Source organism: Pseudophryne corroboree, chromosome 6 (genome assembly GCF_028390025.1).
Source record: "Pseudophryne corroboree isolate aPseCor3 chromosome 6, aPseCor3.hap2, whole genome shotgun sequence".
Taxonomy (NCBI): domain Eukaryota; kingdom Metazoa; phylum Chordata; class Amphibia; order Anura; family Myobatrachidae; genus Pseudophryne; species Pseudophryne corroboree.
Genome location: NC_086449.1, coordinates 408233235 through 408249249, shown reverse-complemented (window position 1 = coordinate 408249249; position 16015 = coordinate 408233235). Strand labels below are relative to the sequence as shown.

Here is a 16015-nt window from a genome sequence, read left to right as displayed (position 1 = left end):
ACCCTTGTCACAGTAAATCCCGTGAATTGAGGGCCTTTGAGAAAGGGGGATGGGGGGGGGGGGGGGGTCTAAAATGACAGCCATTCATGGGCTGAGAGGCAATTCACCTAGGAAGCAGACCAGATGCGGGAGGAGTACCCACTCTTCCAGGGGTGTGGAGGACTACCTCAAAAATTGGTAGTCTCCCTCAATTTCTGGGAGAGTTGGTAAGTACTGTATGATTTATACTTTGAGTAACATTCGTATATAGCATCGAATAGTTGCAAATAGAGCACTTATCAATAAGTAATTTTACATTATATCACAGTTCAGACTGATTGGATTTGCAAGTGTGACATGCCAGTGTAAGACCAAGAAGGTAATGGCCAACACATCAAACAAATTGGCAGAGTGCAGAGAAGCCAGGACATATCATAGAAAGTAATGTCAGGACAAACGGTAAACTCATAAGGAACAGCCTGAGGTCAGAATACACAGAAACAAATCATAGAAATTCAGGAATGCTTGGGCACAGCTAAGAGCCTAATGGACTTATTTGGAGTAAATAAAACTGCAAGTATCTTTGTATTTAGAACAAATGATGTTGCAATGCAATGGGTGCAAATACATTTATTGTTTTTGCATGTGAGGGTTAAATAGTGGCTGCTTTTGCATGTAGCCCACAAATGCTGGATAGCTCTATTTTCACAGTGCAATTTCGTTTGATTTTGGACACATACCTCTCAAGGATTCAGAATAATATCCCGGATGACGGGATACCGGCGATCAGAATACCGATGCCGGCATCCTGACATTGTGAATCCCAACAGGGGGGGAGGTAAGACTGTTCCCCCTTCTCCCCTACCCCCTAACACTCCTTTTCTGCAGCCTAACCCTAAACTCTCCCCTTAGTGCCTGACCTTAACCTCTCCCGGTGGTGCCTAAACCTAACCCCCTTCCCCGCTGTCTAACCCTAACCCTCCCCCCTTAAAGCCTAAACCTAACACTCCTCCCAGCAGTGCCTAATCCTAACCCCTTCCCCATAGCCTAACCCTAATCATCCCCCAGCCGCCCCCCCCCCCTCCACAATCTAACCCTAACACCCCAGGACGAAGCAACACCTAAACCTATCCTAACCCCCCACCACCCGCGCCCGGCCCTAACCCACCCACTAAACTTGCGGTTGAGATGCTGGCTGTCGGGATTCTGGCGTTGGTCTCTTGACCCTATTGGGAATCCGGCATTGGCACTCTGCAGGCTGTCGGGATTCTGACAGCTGGCATCTTGACCACATCCCCCTCTAAAAAATCTAAATCTCTCTGCACTTATTAAATCTGCCCCACCTGCAGTGGAACATGGTTTTGCCAAGATACAAAGTTACTTGCTCTGTTTTGCTACGCTCCCAACTCAGAATAAGCCCATAATACTCTGTTGCAGACTGTGCTCAAATTATCTTTAAATAGGCTAACAGGTTAGACTTGGTGATGTCATGTCAGTGATCATATGCCTCCCCTGTAAGTCTTCATAGTAGTCCACCTGTCATCAGGATCTGTGGTGCATTGGGGAGCGGAGGTATAAAGCATTAAATGACTGTACTGCCATTTATATATACATCCACCGTGAGTATATCTAGAAGAAGTACATCTTTTCAGAGTACCTTTAAAGAGTGCATCTATTGGGAGCATATATACAGTATAGGGAAAGCATCTATAGGGGGTACAACTATAGGAAGCACATCTATATGGAATATGTCCCAGAGTAAATACGTCTGTGTTTGCTGGCAGGTGGGGGGGGGGGGGGGGACACACGCCACATTACTGCCTTGCCCCGGGTGACAAGAATCCTAGTTTCGGCCCTGCCACATGGAATGTCTGATCCATGTAAACATTAAAGTGTTTTGTGAAATAATATGGGAGAATCACTAAGCTCTTCTACCTTCTACTTATATTCAGACAGTAACAGGTAGATTTTTTCCCACTGTCTTTATGTGGCCTCTTATCAGATTCTCTCCATGTCCTCCTATCCTAACTTTCCAGCATTAATCCTTCCTGTCTCTACTTCACACAACCAAAAATCCTCTCCCCTCTTTCAGAAAGAAAAAGTTCAACACTTCAGGTATAACTATACAGATATATATATGTATTTATTAATGGTTTTATTGGTGTAATGTTTTCGTATTCATTTGTTGATTTTGTTGACCAGATTACTAACTATAAATATACCATTAGATATCTATATATCAATGACCAAAGATGCGGCACTCGGAACAAATAAATGATCAAAAACTGCAAGGTAACCTAAAAGCTTTAGTGCTTTATTAGCACACTGTCATTAGGAAGATCAAATACAGTAATACACTGCTTGCCTTAAATCCTCATACCAAACTACCATGCCCGTCAAGTTACAGCCCATTTCCCACTACAATACTAAGAATATTTTAGTGGCTGCCATACAATACCGAGAGCATTTTAGTAGCTGGCATACAACACAGAGAGCACTTTAGTGGCTGCAATACAATATGGAAAGACATTTTTGTAACCACCAGACAATACAGACAGCATTTTTGTGAATAAAATAAATAAATATCTATCTATCTATATTTCTATCTATCTATATCTATATATAAACATTGACTAAAGAAAAAAAACTATGGTAACATCGATGGTCACAATAATTAAATTAAAGCAACTAAGAATATTGCAATTTACCGCAGCTAATGGATCAGCCCCAATAAGTGGTGCTCATTGGGAATTATGCTTTGGGGGTCTCAGGCACTTGAAGCATAATCCGCGATAAACAGCCGCAGGAGACCTGTTTTTACGCAATAATGCATGGGTCCAGGAATTTGTTCCAGATCCCATGTGTTATCGACCAAAAACAGGTAATTTACCACACAATAAAAATGGGCTGCATTTGGATAGCCCAATATACTATTGGGCTATTAGCCCATTTTTGCTGTGCAGTAAATTACCGCATGCAATTGGATACCAGCTTAAGATACATTGGTTAGATGTTTTTGTACCACAGGGTCTTATTGAATATCTTACCCTTATGCTTTAATTTCACTATTGAGACCATCAATGTTACTACTGGTTTTATGTTGATGTTTTTATACGATATTTATTGTGACATTTATGATGTTTATTATGTATTATTCACCTTACATACTGATTAACACCTGGCATCATCATTACACTGCACACTTAGCCGGGTCCTGAGTCCATTTACCGGTTTGCAGCACACACTTGGTGTCTTGGTATGGAGATTTAAGGTGAGTTGTGTATTACTGTTTTTTATCCTCCTGATTATAGTGTGATAATCAGGGCTTAAAGTGGTCCAGGAGAAGTGGGGGAACTCACCTCTCCTGCTTAGCGCGCCGAAGGCGCGCGCGCTCCCGACAAGGGTGTGTGGCCTCATTAAAATGGGTGTGGTCTCATTAAAATGGGCGTGGAGTCATCTGATCTCATCACGGCCACCACAGGAAAAAAAAAAGTCCCATTTTACACATTACGGCAGGCAAGAGTCCCCATTTTAAACAGTACGGCAGGCAAGAGTCTCCATTTTACACAGTACGGCAGGCAAGTATCCCCATTTTACACAGTACGGCAGGCACGTGTCCCCATTTTACACAGTACGGCAGGCACGTGTCCCCATTTTACACAGTACGGCAGGCACGTGTCCCCATTTTACACATTACGACAGGCACGTGTCCCCATTTTACACATTACGGCAGGCACGTGTCCCCATTTTACACATTACTGCAGGCAAGTGTCCTCATTTTACACATTACGGCAGGCAAGTGTCCTCATTTTACACATTACGGCAGGCAAGTGTCCTCATTTTACACAGTACGGCAGGCAAGTGTCCTCATTTTACACAGTACGGCAGGCAAGTGTCCTCATTTTACACAGTGTGGCAGGCACGTGTCCTCATTTTACACATTACGGCAGGCAAGTGTCCTCATTTTACACATTATGGCAGGCAAGAGTCCCCATTTTACACAGTACGGCAGGCAAGTGTCCCCAATTTACACAGTGTGGCAGGCAAGTGTCCCCAATTTACACAGTGTGGCAGGCAAGGGTCCCCATTTTACACAGTCCGACAGGCAAGTGTCCTCATTTTACACATGATGGCAGGCACGTGTCCTCATTTTACACATTATGGCAGGCAAGAGTCCCCATTTTACACAGTACGGCAGGCAAGTGTCCCCAATTTACACAGTGTGGCAGGCAAGTGTCCCCATTTTACACAGTACGGCAGGCACGTGTCCTCATTTTACACAGTACGGCAGGCACGTGTCCCCATTTTACACAGTACGGCAGGAAAGTGTCCTCATTTTACACATTACGCAGGCAAGTGTCACCATTTTAAGCAGTATGGCAGCCACATGTCCCCATTTTACACAGTACGGCAGGCACGTGTCCCCATTTTACACAGTACGACAGGCACGTGTCCCCATTTTACACAGTACGACAGGCACGTGTCCCCATTTTACACAGTACGGCAGGCAGGTGTCCCCAATTTACAGTGTGGCAGGCACGTGTCCCCATTTTACACAGTCCGACAGGCACGTGTCCTCATTTTACACAGTCCGACAGGCACGTGTCCCCATTTTACACAGTACGACAGGCACGTGTCCCCATTTTACACATTATGGCAGGCAAGTGTCCCCAATTTACACAGTGTGGCAGGTAAGTGTCCCCATTTTACACAGTGTGGCAGGTAAGTGTCCCCATTTTACACAGTGTGGCAGGTAAGTGTCCCCATTTTAGACAGTACGACAGGCACGTGTCCCCATTTTACACAGTACGACAGGCACGTGTCCCCATTTTACACAGTGTGGCAGGCAAGTGTCAAGTGGGGGGGAAGAGAGAGGGAGGGGGGGGAAGGAAGGGACAACTTACATATGAAGAGGATCTTCACGCTCTTCGGGTCGGGCCACCTCTTCTTCCTCGCGCCGGCCGCCTTCTCCTTCCAGCTCCCCCTCCTCCTACTGAGTACTCCTGCTTGGGGGGCGGAGTTTCGCGTCATTCCGCGAAACTCCGCCCCCCGAGCAGGAGTACTCGGGAGGAGGAGGGGGGGGGGAACAGGGACCAGCAAAGTGCCAAGAAACGGCACTGCCTGGGAGACTACTGAACAGTACTGTCTCACGGACCGGCTGCCATTGAAGAGAAGCAAGGCACTTTGAATCTGGCACCATTCACGGCTCCCGGACCACCAGCTAATGAGAAGCTGCCACTTGGCAGCTTCTCATTGGCTGGCGGTCCGGGAGCCGTGATAGGCTCACGCCAGATTTTAATAAAGCCGCCTGACTCCGCCCCCTGTATTACTCCGCCCCCCTGCATTACTGGCCACCTACGTGCCTGACTCCGCCTCCCCCTGCATTACTGGCTGCCGAAGGGACCGATTCCATACGTCCCCCACCGTATTACTGGCTGCTGAAGTTGCCCAACTCCGCCCCTTCCCTCTCTGCTTATTATGAGACTATCCTAACTGCTTACGGCTGCTATCAGCGCCCGCAGCAGCAGAGTAAGCAGAGAGAGAAGGGGGCGGAGTCGGGCACTTCGGCAGCCAGTAAGACGGTGATGTGGGGGCGGGCGCCACCGCGCCAGCCAGGTCAGTGAATCGCGTCCGTGTCTGCAATGCTCAGTGCTCACTCAGTGAGGGGGGCGCGGCAGGCAGAACGGTGACTATATAGACAGTACACAGTGACAGTACTAGTGCTGCTGTAGTGCTGTGCTGTAGATAGGCTAACAACTTGAAAAAAGTGGGCGGGACGGCGGCGGAACTGCGTTCCGCCTCCAATTACAAGTGCCGGATCGCAGTTCCGCCCCGTTCCGGCCCACTTTAACCCCTGGTGATAATGAAGCACTGAAACGTTGAGGTTACCCTGTTTTTAAGCATTTGTTCGTAGCAACTGCTGCACCTTTGTTCATTGTGTATTCAGCTTTTGCTACTGTGAGGGCACCGGGCATGGGTGGTCATTCCGAGTTGATCGCATGTAGCAACTTTTTGCTGCTCGTGCAATCAGCTAGACGCCACCTATGGGGGAGTGTATTTTAGCATAGCAGGGCTGCGATCGCTTGTGCAGCCCTGCTATGCTAAAAAAGTTTCCTGCAAAACAAGACCAGGGTCGGACCTACTTACCCTGTGAGACGGATCTAGCGACAAAGGTCCCAGGACTGACGTCAGACATCCGCCCTCCAAACGCCTGGACACGCCTGTGTTCGGAAAATGGTAAGTAGATGCCCCGGAACGCCTCCCTGCCATCAATCTTCTTGCGATCGCCGCTGTGATCACTTTCAGCGCTGGCAGCGTCGCTGCCCAACAACGCTCGTGCACATTGCGGGCGCAGCTGCAGTCCCGACCCATACGCACCGCAGCGAAGAACCGCTATGTGCGAACGGGTCGGAAGGTTGGAGTGCCGGGCTACACACATTAAACTCTATTCAGCACAGACTGCAAAACTTGCAAAAATGCAGTTGCTGCGATCAAATAGTTGCCGACTAGAAATAAAGAAAACACGCCCATTACAAAAATTGTGAATGCATCGTAATACGTGATGTGATTGCATTGCCATACACAAATACTGGAACATCTAAGAGTTTTTCCATCTGCACCAGACAAGGTCATCCACAATTCTGCATACTCAAGAGGGTGGAAGCGGTCATCGCTGATGTCAAAGACCTACCTGAAAAACGGCATGTTTCCTTCCCTAAAAGCTGGCTTCCTGACAATCAAAATGTGATTGCATTGAAGCACAAACATTTGCAGAAATAATCGCAAAACGTGGGTGCACACGTGCAATGCGAATGCTGCCGGATTACGTTTTCTCAATTTTGTGATCTGCACTGAATAGGGTCCATTGTTTGTATCTCTATCTATCTATCTATCTATCTATCTATCTATCAAGACAACACCCTGTATTGGAAAAAAAAATATTGTGCCCCTTCTTTCCTAAGTATTTAATCTTAACAGTCTGCAGTAACACAAACATGAAAAGCTTCTGAATGCATGGAAGTTCCCTGTGGGAAACTTGAGGCAGTGGTTTTATGTGGCCTCCCACTGCCGTGACCAATAGACCACTTATTTCAGTTCTAAGGGTCATAAAGTACCAGCCAATCAGCTTCTGTCATCTTTAGACACAGCATGTTTGTAACTTGAGTGTTAGGAGATGATTGCATGGTACTTTAACTCTCTCCACATTATCACTCTCTAAGGCTTAGTACATCTGCTGCTATGACTGTATGCCGTATTCTTGCACTCCAATTTAACTTGTACCAAGAGGGTGATCTAGAAAACAAATGTAAACATAGTAAATACGGCCAAAAGAAACCAATGTAAATTATTGTTGCACTAATGCATTTTATCAGTTGTTAATTTGACTAATTCCATTATTAAAAACATTGCTAATATAAATAGCAGCATTCAAGTATATCAATTACATGTACCAATAATGTATAATCTATTTACCAAAAGTAATCACGAGCATTCTTATCAAACATTTATTCGGGAAGATTAGTTCATCTATCTAAAAGCCGATTCACAAACAGCATCCCTATGGGGGAGACAGGACGATACAGTTTCCCAGGCTGAGAGCTACTGCCTAAATGTGGGACTGATCAACTGAAATCATCTCTTTACAGATTAGAGGAAAGTTAAATTAGTTACAGACCATCTCAACAAACAAAACAGGCTGGGTATGGGAACACTACATGCTTGTTGTGTGATCACCAGAGGAGGGGCCTGCTGTAGGGAGCTGCCGGGCTAGCGACTCCCCTCTCCACCCCTCTGAGCTGCCCTGTGCTGCTGCTGCAGGAGGTTATTGTGTGGACAGAGGGCTGGAGAGGAGTCGTAGCCTGGGAAGCGGATACATCAGACCATACTGTAGCCTGCAAGCAGCAGAGACCCGGAATCTCCAGCCGCCTGACTGACACTCATTCAGAGAAAGGGCGTTAGCTGGATGTGAGGTAGGTCCGCTGCTCAGAACTTTTACTGATTACACGCAGCAGCAGCCGGGTCCCTCCGCCTGCGGGCTAATCGTGCATTAGTACTGGGGAAGGACTATGGTTGGAGTCCTTGGGACAATAACTGACTGATTTGGAACAATAATTGACTGATTTGGAACGTGGTGTAAAATGAGATGTAACAGCACATCACTAACTAGGCAAATCAAATGATGCAGGCAGAATAACTTCCCATTTGCGTGTCCATACATACATATCTCTACCGTATCTTTTGGTCTGTTTGATTAGACAGGGAGTTGGCTGGAGCATCCTGATAGTGGTGGAAGCGTATGTTAGCACGTTGCCTCAATGTGTTACACAGCAAGGAGGTGTAAGGACGCATCGTGCTGGCATTCCGCTGTGATGCAGGGAAACTTTGTGGTGTGTAAACAATGATCTTATCATGGGAAAGCAGGAGGGGCTGTGTCTGCCATCTGATCACCTTCTCATCACCCCAGAGGTTTAGGGTGGATAATCCAAAACCAGCTGCAGAAGCGAAATGAGCCCGTGTCTTCCTCACTGACTAGGTGCAGCGTGGCTGGGATGATGTATTGATAAATTAAACTATCAGTCTTTACAGTTTAATTTCAAACCCCCTGTACTGCAGATTGCTGTGATGTTATGCTAATGTATTAGAATGAAGACACATGGTGACACATGCAGGCTTCCTACCACTGTGCTGTAGGCTCCTGTGACTGTCAAGTGACTAGAAAGCAGAAGATAACAGGGCTGTGAGCTGCTGCCATTGTCCTTCTTATGCTGTGACAGTTCAGGTCCTGTGCTCATACTGTCACATCACATGTACTTTGCAATTAATAGTCTTAACTTTCAGCCATGTACAATTATTTTAACGCCTTTTCATCATCATACTTGCTATTAGTTGTGATTGGAGCAGATGAAGCCTGTAGTATGCTAAACCTATGTCTCCTGACAATGGCAGCATTAGACAATGGGAGGGTCTACTTATGCCATGTGTAGTAAAGTAAATATGGGCCACAAATTGTAGCCAGTCCACCTCAGTTGTGTTTCTTTTCTAATGTTTGGTATGTTTAACTCGGATTTTCCAGAATCTACAGTGTTGTACTTGCTGTTGACATTGTTGCAGTCATGTATCTGTTTAGTTAATCCAGCAAAACAAAAAAATATTTTTAAAATCTAAACTATTACACTGTATTAAATATAATACATTCTATTGTGGATATTACCTCCCTAACGTAATACAAGGGATCTGCATCCATTTATCTCTTTCACAATATTTTATTTTAATATAGTAAATGGCAAATTGTTTATTATATAGAAATATAGAACACATCAGGAGTATATCTAATACAGAAAGTTCTTTTTTTTCCAGATAAGAACAATCAAAACCTATTAATTTTTAATATTCATGTCTGTACACTCCAATCTCCTGTCAGTTGAATCAGGCTGCTCATGATGATGCTTTCCTGCCATACTGTATGTCTGTATGTTTCTGAGAATCCTTTCTGTAAGGTGATACTTTGCATTAATAGTGTAATAGCATCTGTATAGCAAGTGTATGTATGTGTGTGTATGTATGTGTGTGTGTGTGTGTATATATATATATATATATATATATATATATATATATATATATATATATATATATATGTGTATATATATATATATATATATATGTTTGTCATAAATCTAGTAGTATGATTGTGGGCTACAGTGAGTTCAATGTCTTTAATTCAGTTGAGCATGAGTTATATGTATATACAGGTTGAGTATCCCATATCCAAATATTCCGAAATACGGAATATTCCGAAATACGGACTTTTTTGAGTGAGATAGTGAAACCTTTGTTTTCTGATGGCTCAATGTACACAAACTGTTTAATACATAAAGTTATTAAAAATATTGTATTAAATGACCTTCAGGCTGTGTGTATAAGGTGTATATGAAACATAAATGAATTGTGTGAATGTATACACACTTTGTTTAATGCACAAAGTTATAAAAAATATTGGCTAAAATGACTTTCAGGCTGTGTGTATAAGGTGTATATGAAACATAAATGCATTCTGTGCTTAGATTTAGGTCCCATCGCCATGATATCTCATTATGGTATCTAATTATTCCAAAATACGGAAAAATCCGTTATCCAAAATACCTCTGGTCCCAAGCATTTTGGATAAGGGATACTCAACCTGTATCATAAAACATTGCTGTAAGTACTGAGACGCTTGTTAAGCAGGCATGCAAATCAGCATACAAATACCTGTTGTACTTTCATAGATAACTCTTAATGTACCTTTTCATAAACAGTCATTGCGTCAACTTCCTCTTAATAGCCAGTGTCTGTGACATTTTCTGCTGCTGATGGCAGAGATGAACTGTAACTGTGTGTCTGGTTACATTTGAACTAGTACAGCCCTGCCTTTCATGGTTTATTTCATAGGCTCTGGCTGGCACCATGATTATGGTGATCAGAATAACACAATTGCCCCTTAAGTCTGTGTAAATGCATGTGGAAAAGGTGACCGTTTATTCTTGTTATTCCAATAATCTTTAGAGTACTCAAAGTATATGTGTACCACAAGTTTTCTTCTGGCATTTGGCGTGAACTTGTTGCCTGGTGCTCACATTTAAAACTACAGCTCTTTAACCCATTTCGGCCCAGGTGGGTAGTTTTATATTTTATTATATATATTCCACCAGATTTTTCTTAATTGGGTCAATATTAGCCATCCCGCAAAAAATTTCGAAAAATGGGTAGAAAACTACCCACCTGGGCCAAAATAGGTTAAACTGACTTCTTGTGGTGTATTTGATTCTTTACTTGAGTAATGTGTGTAGGTGTATATTCCTGCCCTACCTGTATAGTTTTCCTATTAACGTCATATTGACAAAAAGTAAACAATGCACATTCCATCTGTCTGTTTGGGCGGGGATGAGCAACTCTTGTCATTAGATATTTTCCTGTTCTTCTTTCATTACCCATTATGCTAACCTCCTATATGTCCTAAAGCTGGAAACACATTATAAGATTATCTGTCCACTCTGGCAGGTTGGATCGAAAATCTGGTAATGTATGGGAGCAAATGACAATCAACCGTTTGCTCCCAAAATCTGGAAAAGACAAAAACGGTTGTTCAGATAAATTGGTTAAATCAAACGTATTTAACCAATTTGTCTGATCATTTTTGTATGTTTTACATTGTTGGGAGCAAATGGCCAATTGTCAATTGCTCCCATACAGTGCCAGATTTTTGTTACAACCAGAAAGATCAAACAGATAATCTTATAGTATGTATCCAGCATTAGAGCATATCTCCCAACATGACCCTCTCCAGGAGGGACACAATGCTCTGTTCCTGGACTTTTCACTAATGTATGATTGCCATCACCTGTGCTGAACAGGTTAATGGATAAGAAAGGTGTTCCACCACAGGTGAGAGCAATCATACATTAGGAGAAAAGTCCAGAAACAGAGCATTGTGTCCCTCCTGGAGAGGGTCATGTTGGGAGGTATGCATTAGAGTCCTATAAAATGCAGTAACTGGCAAATTTGTAACTTACATGTTCTAGCTTCAGTAAAAATAGGTAATTACCTACAGTAGGTAGGCTGCACACGGGACGGACTTTTGAGCAGTGATGGGCAACAGGTGGCCCTGGTGACTTTCATACCCCAGCTCCTTCCTGCTTTGTTGTCCTATGTATTTGCTCTAGCTTGTAATGCTTGTTTAAAAAACCCACTGATATGTTATTACGGATACGTTTCTCTATCATTTATTAACTGTATTAAATGAACTTTACTGATTAGCATTAATGTGTGGCACTATTGAAAACTAGTAGGTCTAGAGATGATATTAGGTTTAGAGGGGAAGAAACCCTAGCACCGATCAAATATCTGGTTAGATGACTGCTGATAAGTGCCAGTTGTATGCATGGTATCATTTTATCTGAAACAATGTAGATTATATCTTTTATGGAAGCAATTGTGTTGAATTGTTGCTATGCAAATAAAATGATTACATATTAGTGTATATGCACAAATAAGGCATTATGAATGGTCAAAATTGAAAAATAGGTTTTCATAAATGCTGATATTTGGAGTCTAAAATTGCAATGACTGTATTATATAAAGGCAATCTCCAGATAAGAGCTTGCAAATTCTGGCATTTCGCCATGACTGTGTAATTATGTGATGAAATGGATTCACTGGCACAAGTCCTGCTCATAACTGCAGTGCCACCCCACTGCCTGCTTGTAGCCTCAGAGGGAACAGGCTGTGCAGAGCAGCACATAGTCATAACCATTGTATGCTGAGTCCTGTAGTTCAGCTACATCTAAGATTGCTTTATGATGCTGTATTGGGCATTTGGTACCCATCGTCAACTGATATGTTGAACAGTATGGAAGCTTTTTATGATTTTTCCATTCATCTATAAAGTCTCAGTAATTCCTTTCCACAGAAAAGAACAATCCCAGGCTCCAGCTCTAGTCTAGTCCTAATGTGTACAGTCTCTGACATTCCAACACGCTGCAGTGGAAATTTCACATAAACCGAAACCGTTGACTGGACGGAGTAAATTTCCATTATATGATTTTTTTCTTGTGAAGCTTTGTGAAAAAGTCGGCGTGTGTAATTTAAAAAAAATCTTTTTGTTGAAGCAACCCATACCAGTTTGACAAGTGAAAAAACAAACAAAATAAAACACAAAATCAACAATAACACAGGTCATTGGTACTTTAAAGCATATTATCAGAGGAAACACATATCAATGAGTATAATGGCACATAATGTTCTGCACTGGTGTATACTTCTCTAGGTTCCATGCCATTCAGTTCTGATTTGACGCAGGAAGCATTTTTCAGTCCACGAATACTGGAGCTGGTGAGAATAGTGCCGAAATCATTATTTAAGTGTAGTGGATATATAAACAGCAACATGCCAAATCTAGAAAATAAATGAACAAATAGTGGTTTAGTTCTGTTCCCCAACTCCCAAATATGTAAAATAAACACATAGCGATAGGAGGATCCCCTGCCACCATGAACAGAAAGTACCACCAAGTGTTACATAGACATAGCTACATTTTCATGGCAGTTGACAATATAGGAGTCAGTTAACTCTTATCTATACGACTCTCCAATGTTGCAAAAAAAGAAAGAAAAATCCCTATACTTTTTTTTAAAGCAACTTCTACCCATTCCATTCTGAAGAGAAGAGGTTTTTTTTTCTCAAATCAGGAGATAGATCAGAATCAGCTTTATTGGCCAGGTATACTTGCATATACTAGGAATTTGTTTTCGGTTTGCTATACAACAGCCAAGTATTGTAGTTAACAGATAAGCAGGTGGGGGAAGCTAGGTATATCTTAGTAGTAACATATTATTATTATTATCCGTTATTTAAATGGCACCACAAGGGTTCTGCAGTGCCTAACAATGTACATAAACAAATGAGCAAAACAGGAATACAGCGACTTACAGTACAATACAATGAAGGACAAGTTTATAATATATAAATATTGCTGCATCAGCGATCATAACACTTAAATTAGCATAAGGGTGGCAAAAACCAAGGTTTAGGTGCCATTGTAGGGAGTATGGAGTAGATGATAGTAGTGTTGGATTTTACCTAGGGGCTGCAGTCCCCAGTTAAATCTGCCACCAACAGGGACTGACTAGCAGTGGCAGTGACTTCTAATAGGAAGCGCTCCCAGGTGATCACAGCCAGACAGGCAGACCCAGGTGGAGGTGTTTTCTTACCTTGGGCCTGCCAGTCTGGACTTCGGTAGCAGAGAGAGCACTTCCCATGTGAAGCAAGTCCCATGCTATTATGTCAGCCCTTTCTGGCTACTATGGGCTACAGCCAATGCAGTCCTTAGAAGCCAGACTTTTTCCAAGCAGTGCCAACTCAAGCCTTGCCCCCAGACTCAAGCCCTGCCCCCACACTTAAGCCCCGCCTGCTTCTATCTGATTTAAGCCACCACCTCACAGTGAAGTCAGCCTTCAATCACCAGGAGGACAGGGGCCAGGGAGCAAGGAGGTGATCAACCAGTACCCCTGGCCAGGCAGGTAAGCAGCCACCAGATTGGAGTGGAGAGAGGGGGTAGTCATGGATGTCAGATAGGAGGAGATTGAAGTAGTCCAATCCGGAGATGAGCAGTGAGTGGATGACGGACTTAGTAGATCAATTGTGAGAAAGGGTCTGATTCTGGAATTATTTTGAGATAGAAATGGCAGGACTACAAAAAGTACTGAAAGTGTGGATTGAAGGAGGGGGTGGAATCAAGACAGCGCACTTGGAGGCTAGAGGAGATAGTTAAGCCATCAATAGATCATTCAATTATGGGAGATGAGATTATGCTGGAGGGTAGGAAGATGATCAGCTCAGTCTTAGAAGTGTTACATTTAAGAAAATGCTGCGACATCCAGGAAGTGATAGCAGAGAGACAAATGGAAATATGAGAGATGAGGAGAGGTCAGGGGAGGAAATGTTAATCTTAGTATCATCAGCATAGAGATGATATTGGAAGTCAAAAGAGCTACTAAACTCACTTAAAGAGGATGTACTGTATAGAGTAGGGGTGGGCAAAATGCGGTCCGATCCTGCCCGGCCCGCTGCCTCTCACCAGCGTGCAATGGCAAGCGGCCCGACAGGCTGAGCGGCTCGTCATTGCACAGTACTGCAGTACCTCTGAAGCTGCCGGCGCCGCTGAGGAAATTCTGGTCGCGGGTCTCGCTGCTCGCTATGTGCTGGCTGCTGGTGCCGGCGGGGATCCGACGCATACGTGGGCTATGTGCTGGCTGCTGCTGCTTCCGGCCGAGTCTCCTGCCTGTCCACGCCGGTGTAAATAGCAGTTCAGAGGAGGCTGCTGCAGTGCCCCAGCTACCGCTGCCAATAGCAATTGGCAAGCATCCTCTGATAACAGCCACCCCTGCTAAATCTGCAGCCCAAATCTCCCAGCCCTATTATCTGCTCCTGCCTGTGGAATATAAGGTGCAGATAAAAACATCCACAGGACACCATCGGGAGGAAGGTATGTTGGGCGCTGCAGGAGGGTCTTCTGGGAGGCCCTAAATGGGAGTGTTGGGCACAGTGTGTAGGGATATTTGTATGACCTCCTCATGTATCTCCTCTATCTGTACCACTGCTGCTGCTGTATCCATGTGCTGGGCTTCCTCTGTAATTTAGGAGCCAGTAGCAGAACTGAAAGAGATCTGTGGCTCTTGGACATGTTATTGTGCATCTTTCCTGAAGCCGCCATCCTCAACACACCATGTGCCAGAGACAGCCCAAAGTGCCCTTCCTGCTGCCAACCCACCACATCCTAGCAACGATCCTGCTTCTGCACCAGGTAACTGCTGTATCCATCACACTCGCTAGGCTACGTTTTCGTACAGCCAGCGATCAGGTCTGAACTGCGCATACACCGCAATGCGCAGACACGTCGGTCTGCAGCGACGGGATGGTGCAAAAAAAGCGATCACATGGGCAATCGCAAGGTGACTGACAGGAAGAGGACGTTTGTGGGTGGCAACTGACCGTTTTAGAGGAGTGTCCGAAAAAAACGCATTCCAGGGAGGGATTCTGACATCAGCTCCGGCCCCGATCATCGCAGCGGGTGAGTAAGTCCTGGTCTGTGCAGCTCTCTGCACATGTGATCGCACCCCTGCACAGCGATTTCCCCCTCCCCCTGTAGGCGGCTACTACCTGATCGCAGTAGTTCAAAAAACGCACCCTAGCGATCAGGTCTGAATTAGGCCCATAATGCGGAGGGGGGAGGGTGCGGCCCTCCGATATTCACTGGAAAGTGTTCAGTGGCCCCTCAGCTGAAATAATTGCCCACCCCTGGTATAGAGGGAGAATAGAAGAGGTCCAAGAACAACCTTGGGAGGACACCTACTGTTATTGGAAGTGGTGGGGGAGTGGCCTCATGAGAGGAGACAAAGAAGGAATGGCCAGTGAGGTAGAGGACAGCTAGGAGAGGGCAGTATTACACAGACCAGGGGAGTGAAGGATTTGCAGTAGGAGAGGGTCGTCCACAGTGTCTACA

General features: G+C 44.3%; 1 protein-coding gene across 3 annotated transcripts in view; it reads left to right on the top strand.

Moving 5' to 3' along the window:
- Nucleotides 1-16015, top strand: part of FAM107B (family with sequence similarity 107 member B) — a 543269-nt gene that overhangs the window by 435747 nt on the left and 91507 nt on the right. Inside the window, exon 1 of one of the 3 annotated variants that reach the window (XM_063926912.1) lies at nt 7681-7949. The exons of the other annotated variants lie outside the window; for them this stretch is intronic. The gene's annotated coding sequence lies outside the window, so the exon portion shown is untranslated. Of the gene's footprint in view, nt 1-7680; nt 7950-16015 lie in introns of those variants that run through there. 3 annotated transcript variants of the gene reach the window in all.